Consider the following 10080-nt stretch of genomic DNA (forward strand, 5'->3'; position numbering starts at 1 on the left):
GGAATTAGAGAAGTTGTGAAAAATTCGAAAAATGATGTGATATAAACTTTGTTGTCACTAGACGATTTGCCACAGCCATGCGTTTTTTTCAAATAATAATGTATACTCTCTCTTCGTTGGCCAACTAAACGGGTCAAAGAGATGCGATGTCAGGCTGTCGACACCATAAATTGTCAAGGACCAACGACATTGTGTTTGACGGTGAACCTTTTATCGTTTTGACAGTCAATTATAATTATTGTTAAAGATTGAGGGGTCAGGCCAGACTCTGGATCTATCGCCATTCTCTCCTTCTATATATCCCCTTTCTATTTTACACCTTCATCAATCATTCTCACTCTATCGAACCTTAGCCGAAAGAAAGGGGTATGGATCAGGATTGCAGTGCAGGCCTTTCTTTAGGTTTGGGTATCGGTGATGGGACAATCACTGATGAGATGTACGTTTCGCAAAGAAATGTGAGTGGGCCTCCGCTGCAGTTACATCTGTTTCCCTCAGCTCCTGACTCGGACTGCGGCACTCTGCCCTGGGAGAAGACCTCACCATCGATTGGTATGTTCTTGCCCTCTTTAACACATGTTAAAACTAATCTTTAACAACAGATTGAATTTTATTTTAATGGTGTTTTGATTGATATGTCTGTTGTTTTAATGGTATTTTTGAATAATAATAAGGGTAATCGTAATGTGCAGAATCCATTGGTGTTGATGGCGAGGGATCAGCGGGAGAAGCCAAGGTTCTGATCCGTCCAGTAGCTGTGACATGGTGATCTGATGCCAACAAATTCCCGGCGTCCTATTTTTACAACGAAGATGCAGGGGCCATCAATGTGTCGTCGTCCAACAGCAGCACCGTGGATTCCAACGCCGCCAACACCGAGAACGGGTATACCGAGATCAAGCGAAAACGGGGCTATGGCGAGGAGTTGGAGAATGACAGAGTTTGGTCGAGGGTACTCAACGATGTGGAAGAAGAGGGCTCTTCCAGAAAGAAGCTTAGACTGTCCAGAGAGCAGTGTGCTCTTCTGGAAGAAAGCTTCCAAAAGAACAGGGCACCTGAACCTGTAAGTTTCTATTAACTTCATTTATTTATCATTTGTGTTTCGTCATCATTTCGTCTGTTGTAACTTCTTCTTCTTCCGCAGAAGCAAAAACAAGAGTTGGCGTTACAGTTGAATCTCAGTCCTCGACAAGTTGAAGTGTGGTTCCAGAACAGACGAGCAAGGTTAGCTAGTGTCCTTTATTCATTCAACAAGGTTAGCTAGTGTCCTTTATTCATTCATCGTATTTTGCATGTAGACGTTATAATATTGGAAATTATCTCTTTGGAATCCACATGTACAGAATTTGTCCTGTAATCTTGAAGAGTGACTTGGAACTTGAAATTCCAGCAATTTTATTATTGGGAAAAGTTTTGATCCGATGGATCCTATTGTGTTGACAGTCGATTTCTGTTATAGGTTAATTAAGATGTTATGAATTTGTTTATAGGACAAAGCTGAAGCAAATCGAAGTGGACTGCGAGGTTATGAAGAGATATAATGAGGCACTTGCAGAGGAGAACAGAAAACTTCACATGGAGCTGGAAAAACTGAAAGCTCTCCAAATGTCATCGCCACCTCTGAGGTCCGCGTCAACCCTTAGGATGTGCCCCTCCTGTGAAAGAGTTTCAGTAGCTAACAATAGCAGCGACTTGGATTTGGCGAAATCTTGGTCTTAGGAAGCGCTTTCCGACCATGAATGGTCCCGTAATCATGAGAGTTGCTTTCGATGAAGGGCTGGACATCGTATACATTGTTAAACATTTTTTATGTTTTTTTTCTAAAGTTCAGTTTGTGAAATTTTTTTGTGTGGAATAAATTGTGATTCTTTGTGTTGAATTAAATTTCTTACTTTGATTTAAGAGATGGTAGTTACTTTAGTAAAGAGTAAAGGTGTTTAAAATTTTACTTAATTTGAAACTTTAATGTAGTAAAAAAAAATTGGTTGAAGTTAAATTTATGATCCATTCAAATTCAACCAATATGATAAAAGAACTATTAAAAGCATAAGATAATTGTATTGTAATTTTTTATTTAAACCCATGAGCCAATTATATTGTAGTTTTTATCTATATGTTGTTTCAAACCGACATTATTTGTTTCTATTTTCATTATTTTTATTTATTGGAGAGACTAACATAAATATTATTTACATTTCTAATTTTTTATTTTTATGTTGTCTGACATAACTTTGAGCAAAGACATCTTACACATGAGGGTCAACCAAAAAACTTCTAGTATTCTACCTAGTAAATTACTTAAATTAAAATAATAATAAAAAAACCAAAAATAACCTATGAATTAGGCATTTGAATAAGATAAATTTCTAATAAACATTCCACGTTGTGATCTGCTGCTCCCTCATGAAGTAGAGACACTCTTTAACAAGATATTCGAAGAATCTATAATGTAGATACAAATAACCTTTTTCACGGTCCTAATAACAATATCCAGCAATGACGATCATTAAAAATAAATCAAAAAATAATCCGAAACCACAATACTAAAACTTCCAATTAAAATAGAGTAATAGCAAAGGAGGAGAATACGATGGGCTTCCATTGGACCTTCCAAGTAGTGATTCGCTCCCTCATGAAACACTCTTTAACAGCCACCACATCGACCATGTGACAAACAATTATGTGATAATTTAATCATTAAGAATTCGCGGAGACACTCTTTGTTAATTTATAAGTCTTTGTTAATTTATTCAATTTTTAACTGCCTGTTAATTTATTATGAGCCTATCAAATAAACATTCTCTTATTGTTCTTTTATAAAATAAAAAATGTTTATATGATCATATCTCTTTCTGTTACTTCTTGTTTTTATGTACTCTGTTTCAGCTTATCATTGTAGATCTAAAAATGTTAAATGATTACTTTAAATTATTATCATTTTTACTAAAATAGAGCATATAACTTCTCATCTCATAGTAAAAATAGTCGTTCTCTCTGACAACCATACTGATTAATTAGTTTAATAATAGATCCATTCACGCGGATTTGATAACATGAACGGGTAGGAAAAGTGTTATCGGAATATATTTATTATAAAATGGTTTGACAAATTAAAGATTTTTTTTTAAGAATGGTAATTTTATTGTTATTTTGAAAAAAATATAAAAATAAATTTCAATTTATTGTTATTATTTTTTTTAAAACATTATAAAATTCAAAATATTTAGATTAATCAAATTTAATATATAGTTAAAATATATTTTCCTACATTTTATATATAAAATTAACTAAAAATTCCTTTCACATCTCTCGAAATAATAAAATAAAACTAGTTATTTCCTTTAAACCTTTTACTATTTAGGCTTCCGTTTGGGTACACTGATTATGAGAAACAAAGGGGTTTCTGATATTTACAGCAATGCTAATTCATATTCATCAGATTTCAACGTAAAGCCAATGCTACGTACAGCCAATGCTTCTCGTACTGTCACGATCCCATCGAGAATATATATATAAAAATAAAGAAAAAAAAAAGAAAATGGGTTATTTACTTTAACCCATCCCTCTATTCAACTAAGGACATAAGTATTCACGGCATTGTAACAAGATTATGCACTCTACGATATATCCAAACCTTAATCATGCACATATTACTCACTATGCACATATTACTCACCTAACATAGTTCTATAAGGTTTATTGTTATAACTTTGGATGTTTAATGTTAAGTTCCGGGTCGGAACATCACCGGCTTATACACTTAACCAGCTCCGGCCAGGTGGTGGACGGAGACTTAACCCATCTCACCAACCTTTTCGCCAGGTGGCATAAATCCATGTGAAGCCATGTGATTCTCGGTTGACCCGCTGTGGGTTTTCGCGCCAGACTCTCCCGCTTGAATGGACGATGGAGATGCATTTCCTACATCGGAGGGTTCAGGTTCGCCAAAGGGTTTGGTGGATGATTCATATACCACCGGGTCTTGTGGTTTGGTTCATTTTTGCAAGACTGGTGAGGCCGAACACTTACCCAGCTCGGCGGCTCCTCTGCAACGCCTATCCGGTTTACCTTGCTGCTTCAGGTATTATTCAACCTTTTACTGCCATGCCCACTGGGTCTATTGTTCAATTTTCGTGTAGGTGAATGCATTGCGTTCTATCTCTTCGAATCATTCGTTTGTATTGACTGTCCATGACTAATTACAGTGAGAATGGTAATGTGCAGGTGGTTCTCCTCGATGGCCTCTTACCGCCTGCGGAAAGGTTATGCTGGCTCAACGCATGCACAGGTATGCTTCCTCACTGAAGATAGATGATTTTCCCATTATTAAACAAGGGTTTATACATAAGGATTGGGTTAGTATCAATCTCTTGGCCAGAGGAGTGTCTCATGGCGCTCTCCGTTTATGTGTCTCAGGTTTTGTAATCGTCCAAACCCTAGGTTCGATTTGCAGTCGGCCACTTCATGCCTGAACCTGCATTTTGTTTAATTTACTTGGGTTTAGATAGAAAGTGCTCTTGGCTTATATGCCGCTTGTTACATGTACATTTGGATAAGATTTACGGTCCTCGGACCTGGACTAATTTTGAGTCGAAGTCTGTATATTTATCAGATTGCTCTCTGAGCTTTTAAAGGTTTAATAGAGATTCATTATTCCGCTGTTTTGGTATGCAGATATTTTGAACGCCTGATGGTTCTATAGTCCTTCAATACGTATTGTTTACTGTACTCATCAGGGTTAATCATATAACTAAATGTTTGACATTTCCGTTATTCCTTAATGAATACGTTGTTTACAGTTTTATGCTCTGTTGATCTGTTTCAAAGGCCGACATTGCCTTATATGCTATCGATTTTGTCTTTGAAATAATATGCCTTTCAGTTTGTTAATACTAGGTTAATGCTCTTCCTCTGCTTAATAATGCGTTGTTCCCTATAGGGTTTACTAAACAGTCGGATGCATTAATCTGTTACAGGGTATATTATACTGATCTATACCCTTGAATCATTATAGGGTTTATTGTGCACTCGTATGCAAATGATTCAGTAAAAGTTCAATATGCGTTCTCATGTTTGATTCATTACAGGTTTTATAAGTAATATTTGTATTGATACACTGAATGTATAGCTTCAGGGTACACAGTCGTTACCCACGACTGTGTTTTGCCCTGGGTCGATACATTACTCGGTCTCCGGCTATTCTGTGTGAGGTTTTATGGTTGCGGCTAGTAATGTAACGAGATAACCCCCGGTAATTGTTTTCCTTCAGACTTTAACTTATAAAGATATATGCAAACGCCGTGACTGTTCTTTCGGGTTTAAAGTTTTATAATATATATGCAACCCTCGACACCGGGGTCTATTGTTTCTTGTTTATTTACTGCACAGACATCTATATTCACAGCACTGGAATTTTAATTGTAAATCTCTATTGTTCTGGTAGTTACAATGTTTCTATTACTTGGTCCCACTAGGCACCATGCCGTAGCTGTAAGGTGCTGTTTACTAATACTATTCATAATCGTCTTGTACACTTCTGCTGTCTTTCAGGGTCACACTAGGGTTTCATACTGTTATATATATTTAAATAACCTGAATTATTTACAGCAGACGACTATGTAATTTACAGTCTTAATACTAATTCCCAGATGTCTATTGAACTGTACGTGCTTATCTGTTTTACAGACAACTACAGTTGTTTCTTTTTGCATTTAGCTAATGAAAAGAAACACAGGTGCCACTGTACTCTATCTATATACTTTCAGTATCCTGTTTACCATTGTCTAGCTCTATAAAAAGCTCATACCTGGTCAATCTGCTACAGGCGTCCTTACTCCAGAGGTTCACCTGCAATCATACTTGCTCTTATCCTCCCAACCTTGAGATCCACAACACGTTGGATTCTCCCCCCGAGCCGTCTTGCAGGCCTGCAGCCCTCGACAAGACTCATGCACTTCTGTGCTTGGTTATCTGGTCCTTACCAGACGTAACCCTTTTTCCTTCCTCTCTTCTCTCTTGGAATTTCCTCCCCTGTCTGTCCCAACAGCCCAGGGGTTTTCCTTCCCAGGACTTTTCCTGTGTGAGAGGTAGTTCTTTCAGTTTCATAACTGATTCTTTTCTTTTAAAAGAAAATCCTCCATCAAGAGGCTGCCAGCATTTCAAGATCTAAATATATCCAATATATTAAATTTCATAAATAAATAATGTCATTCAGTAAACAATAAGTAACCACTCATAATAATTTCTTACCACAGTAATCATTCCATATTTACAAGTTACCCGGGGTCATCACACGTACACTATTTGTCGAACAGAGTTTGCAATGTAATCATCGGTGTTACAAAATGGATAGCCACAACTTATTTTAAGTGAACGTTTTAACGTTATTTGATTGTTGGTCAATATCATCACGGTTGGAAAATGAAGAGCCACAATTAATTTGAACTGAATAATGTAACTTAATTCTATTTAAAAAAATAAAATATAAAAGTTATTTTATCCTGAAATATGTTAAAAATCTCATAAACATAAAAAAATCCGAGTCACAAATTTAAAAAAAAAAAGGTTAAATAGAGATAACCCATGTGAATACATTTCATCAAAACCTCTCCACATCAATTATAACATCTATGCTGGTAATAAAATATTTGTAGTCATGCCCAAAATCAATATATTTCATAAAAGCATCTCTACAAGAATCATAATACTTGTAATAAAATATGTTACCGTATTTACATAGACATGACCAAAGTAAATACATTTCATGAAAGCATCTCCACAGGGATCACAATGCTTATGCTCGTAACACAACTTCTATGGTCACAGAAAAGGTAAGATTAAGAAGGTTTGGAGACTATGGTCGTAAACCAACTTCTACGGTCATAAGAAAGGTGAGCATAAGAAGGTTTGGAGGTGTATGTTGAAAATCTCATTGAATGACTTGCACGCAAAAGCAATGAATAGTTTTTGTTTTTGTTGGGAAAATAAATAATAAGAAAGAAATTGTAATTTTATTTATTTTATATATGGGAAGAGAAATATTTATGATGTATATAGTTACTTATTACTCTATGGTCATAAGAAAGGTGAGCATAAGAAGGCTTAGAGGTGTACGTTGAAAATCTCATTGAATGACTTGCACTTAGAAGCAAAAAATAATTTTTGTTTTTGTTGGGAAAATAAATAACATGAAGGAAATTGTAATTTCATTTATTTTATATATGGTTAGAGAAATATTTATAATGTATGTAATTATTTATTATTTATATTATTAGTGAATAATAAATTTAAAAAATAGATATAGTTTATGTATAATATTAGAATGATATAATTACTAGTATAAATTTATCTTAATCATGGAATTAAAAAGGTACACTCTTTTTAGAATGGAAAAATTGAAAAAATATTGAACCATAAAACGTTTGATGCATTTAGGTTTTTGATAGATTAATGTTTAACATGGATATGTCCTAATCTTATATATTGCACTTTTTAATACATAAATATTAGACTCAAAATCTTAAAAACATCAAGGTTATTTGGATTGTGTAGATTAGATAGCTTATACTTGTAATTCTAATTCTAAGAAATCTTTTTTTGATTTCCAAACAAAATTGATAAAACTACATGGTCATAGAGTACAATAGTAAAACTACATGAAATGTATTAACAATAAGATCCTTGGCCTTAAATCTGGGGTTATTGTCATGTTGAGATATGAATGGACATGGCATATTTCTTTTCAATTGCTTTATATAGCTCAGGCCAAGGATCTTATTGCTAATACATTTCATGTAGTTCACCACATGAGATATATACATGATTTTTATTTTCACCATATATAATGTATACAAAATTGACATTGGAATATTCACTTAGCATAGGAATTGAGATATTTTATTTATGAGCCTCACTTTTATAGATATTTGTTGTAGTTGGCTAAGGAATGTTAGGATGATCACAATGCAATCATTGGATTTATTAATGAACTCCCGTGTAATCGTTGGCATATGATGGATTTGTTTGTCTCCCTTGAGAGGTCACAAGGGGCTTAAAGAGTGCTTGACAACCTTGAAGGGAGAATGGCACATATTGAGGAACATGTACATGAAACCTTACTCGAGCCATGTGGAAATTGCCCGAATGACCCGACTCCAGGTAATATGCATGTTAGATGTTGTGTGTGGGTTGTGTTTTTATACTTGAGCGGTTTTGGTCATTTTGGGCAAGTCGTATATGGTCCTCAAGCATTCTCTTTTTATTGTTAGTGTATTTTCACCATTACCTGATCCGAATTGGATCCATGAAGAATAATCAAAATAACTATGGCTGTACCAGGTCGGGACAGACTTCAAAGAATTCAAAACAGTGATCAAAAAACACCTCTGAACTAGTGGCAGTGGCAGCCAGCGTGGAACGACAAGGACCTCAGTCAAAGCGCACTGACCGAGGCCCATGGAGACTACGCGGGAGGCGAAATTCGCCCCTGGGAGGTCCAGATCGGGAAACGGAGGAGGTTTTTGATGCGTGATTACCACTCATCGATGGGTGAAAACCCTCAAAATGGGGAAGCCTCAAGTGCTTGGTCACATTGAGAGCTGGAGAACCGAAGGACAAAAGGTGAAAATGCTAAAAGCTAAAAGGCGGGACCCGCTCTGAAACCGGGAGTATGATCGGGGGCTCCTTGGGCAGTAAGCAGTTTTGGTGAAATTAGAGCGATTCCACTCAACGGTCAACATGTGGCAAGCGGAGGAGAGAGAAAACCGCCGCTCATCACGTGCTAACGGTCGAGCAAGTCAACTGCGCGGAATGAGCGGATGGTGTTGGATCTGGGGGATCCAGATCGGAAGATTGATATCGCGCCTGATGGCCAGGTCAGGTTTAACGAGGGAATAAGCTGCGATCTAGAAGAATTTGAGGTCCACTTTGACCGCCACAGTGGAGGAAGACTCATTCCACAACGTAACCGAAGAATTAAACTGATGAAGGAGGCTGGAGTAGTTTACGGGAGGACATGTGGCCACTCCCTGTGAGCCTAATGATGACGTCGAACAAGGAACTCCAAGCACAGCTGTAGAAGGCGATCCAGCAGAGGTGGAAGAGGAACTAAACTACCATGATCTCGAATGGCTTTAAAGCCATGAACAGAGAACATAAGACACACAGAAGAAAAAGACAGGAGACAGAGAAGCAACGAAGACAATGAAGCAAAAGCAAAAAGAAGACAGAGGGCCGAAAGTGACCAGAGGTAGCATCGAGCACCAGAGAGCTTGAGAGATTCAAGCCATCCTCGAGAGGATCTGTCAAACCAGAGAGGTCAAAGAGCTGGTAGGCAAAAGAGTTTGTGCATTCCAGTGGCTTGGGGAATCCAAGAACCACCCTGCCAAGTAAATCTGTTCCAGGGGACTCATATTGAGCTCCTGCAATGTAATTCGCTGCTTAAGACACAATAAAATAAGGCCACCACTAAGAGCTAGACTGGAGATGTAGCCTTGGAGGATAGGGTGAACCCCTTATTAATTTCTTTTGTTCTTGTATTTGCTTACTATATTTCTCTGATGCCTTTCCATTTCAAGTGTCTGTGTATTTTCAATTTGATCGATCCGTTGCCTAAATAACATAGACACACACACCAGCATATGAGTCTGTAATACCTTTATTTAATAAATCTTTAACTGAGGTCACTCATAGGGTGATTATCAGATCAAGTGGTATCAGAGCTTTAGGGTTGTAAAGTTAGACAAGCTTGTGTTGGTTTAGCTGTTAAATGCTCACTAGATCAGAGCTCAAATTAGGAGAAGGTGAGTTGGTCAAAACAAATCCTGAAATTGGGATTGTCTATCCTTGGAAGACAATGTCAGAAGAAGGTTCTGTAGGGCCAGACCCTCAATTCATAGAAAGTTTCCTAGCTATAATGTCTATGGTAGAAGAAATGTATAGGGACTTTAGAAAGCATATGGATGAGGATTCATCAGGTTCTAAACAAGATAAAAAAGAAGATGAGTCTCACTTCCATGACCACTCCAAAGGAAAAGGGAAAGAGGAAAGCTTTCTCACACCTCCTAATAGCCCTGTGCATAA

General features: G+C 36.8%; 1 pseudogene; it reads left to right on the top strand.

The window, feature by feature from the left end:
• The first annotated feature begins 769 nt into the window (after positions 1-769).
• On the top strand, positions 770-1719 carry LOC149241866 (homeobox-leucine zipper protein HAT2 pseudogene; annotated as a pseudogene).
• Positions 1720-10080: the final 8361 nt, after the last annotated feature.

Source organism: Pinus tabuliformis, chromosome 8 (genome assembly GCF_031772625.1).
Source record: "Pinus tabuliformis cultivar Carrire ecotype Pingquan chromosome 8, CPIR1, whole genome shotgun sequence".
Classification (NCBI taxonomy): Eukaryota; Viridiplantae; Streptophyta; class Pinopsida; order Pinales; family Pinaceae; genus Pinus; species Pinus tabuliformis.